Source organism: Dendrobium catenatum, unplaced genomic scaffold (genome assembly GCF_001605985.2).
Source record: "Dendrobium catenatum unplaced genomic scaffold, ASM160598v2 fragScaff_scaffold_156, whole genome shotgun sequence".
NCBI lineage: Eukaryota > Viridiplantae > Streptophyta > Magnoliopsida > Asparagales > Orchidaceae > Dendrobium > Dendrobium catenatum.
Genome location: NW_021318618.1, coordinates 3,312,032 through 3,313,756, shown reverse-complemented (window position 1 = coordinate 3,313,756; position 1,725 = coordinate 3,312,032). Strand labels below are relative to the sequence as shown.

The window sequence follows — 1,725 nt, the reverse complement described above, 5'->3', positions numbered from 1 at the left end:
TTAGGTCTAACAACCTATTTGAACTTTCAATTTTTATAAAGGTTAATTAAATAATAAAAATATAACAGTAATTGGAGGATAATAATAATTTAAGCATGAAGGAAATTAGATAATATGTAAATAAACACATAAATAAATACTACAAACACATGCTTTTATATGAGTTATAAAGAGCACATAAAATGTAGGTTGAAAATAAAACATGATATATCATCACATTAACATAATTCATACTAACATCACACATACATGAGTTGCCTCCTAGGCAGCACTAAGTTTATAGTCTTCAGCAAGACTTTTCCCAAATTTTCTATTTGGCTAAGGTGGGTGATTATTATTCTTCAATTGGATCCCATTGGTATCTCTTTCCTTCTATTTAGAATTAACTTTAGTATTACTAGGAAAAGATCCAATGGTTCTACTACGAATAGAAATTGCAAGCTAACTTAGTTGAGTTTTTTTAATTTTTAATTAAAGGAATTTAGTTTTATAATTGAGCTCTTAATTGCATAACCACTTCTTCCAGTGGTAACTTTCTAGTTTCATACTGATTGATTTGATTAAATCCAGGAGGATATACTGGTCTTGAATTATTATTAGCTTGATTTTGATTATTCCAATTTGTTCATTTGTTATTTTGACTAGAATTCCATTGATTTTCACCATTATTATTTGACCAGCTAAACTTTGGGTGATTCCTCCAATATGGATTATATGTATTTTAATAGGGATTATTTTATTTTCTAATAAAATTTATATTTTCAATCTCTTGGTTGTCTTTTTCTTCCATTGAGTTTTTATCTTTCAAATGTAAAGATGAATCAAAAGTTAAGCCTAAAGTGCTCAATTTCTTTGATATTGCTGCAACTTGTGCAATCAAAATAGATAAAAATTAGTTTCATAAACTCCAACCACTCTCTTAAGATTTATCCTATCAACAGGCCACTGAAAATTATTTGTTGTCATTTCTTCAATTAATTCATGAGCATCTTCAAAAAGCTTTGATATTAAAGAACCTCCAGCTATAGCATCAATTATGGCTCTAAGGGATCATGCCAATCCATTATAAAAAGTTTAAATTATCAACCGTTCATGTAAGGCATGGTGATGGCACTTTCTAAGCATCTCCTTGAATCTCTCTTAACTCTAATAAATATATTCTCCTTCTAAGTGAGTAAAATAAGTAATATCAATTCTAAGCTTGGTAATATCAATTCTAAGCTTGGTAGTCTTAGAAGGTGGAAAATACTTTCCTAGAAATTTGTGGGTCAATTCATTCCATGTGATAATAGAGTCTTGGGGTAAGGAATTAATCCATATTTTTGCCCTGCCTCTTAGAGAAAGTAGAAACAATCTCAGTTTAATGACATTATCACTAACACCATTGTACTTAAATGTTGCACAATTTTTTAAGAAACTTGCTAAATGTAGGTTAGGATCTTCAATGAGAGCTCCCCCAAATTTAGATTATTGTATCATATAAATGATTACATGTTTTAATTAAAAATTATTTTCTTGGATGGTGGGTTTATTTTTGCTTCAGAAAATTATATCTAGTAAAGTGTTTGCAAAATCCTTAAGAAGTTTAGAATGATATAAGATTTGAACAGGGTCGACCATTTTAAAAATCTTTTTGAATTTTTGAAAGAGTTCTCTCAATTTTATAATCAAAGCTTAAACGTGCCTCCCCTCTATGTCTTGTAAGCATGCAATCACATATATGCA

At 29.0% G+C, this 1,725-nt stretch overlaps 1 non-coding gene across 1 annotated transcript; it reads left to right on the top strand.

Annotated features, from left to right (window-relative positions):
- Window positions 1-1,096: 1,096 nt before the first annotated feature.
- On the top strand, window positions 1,097-1,203 carry LOC114579023. Its single transcript, XR_003699900.1, has one exon. It is a non-coding gene; the product is annotated as a small nucleolar RNA R71 (small nucleolar RNA).
- Window positions 1,204-1,725: the final 522 nt, after the last annotated feature.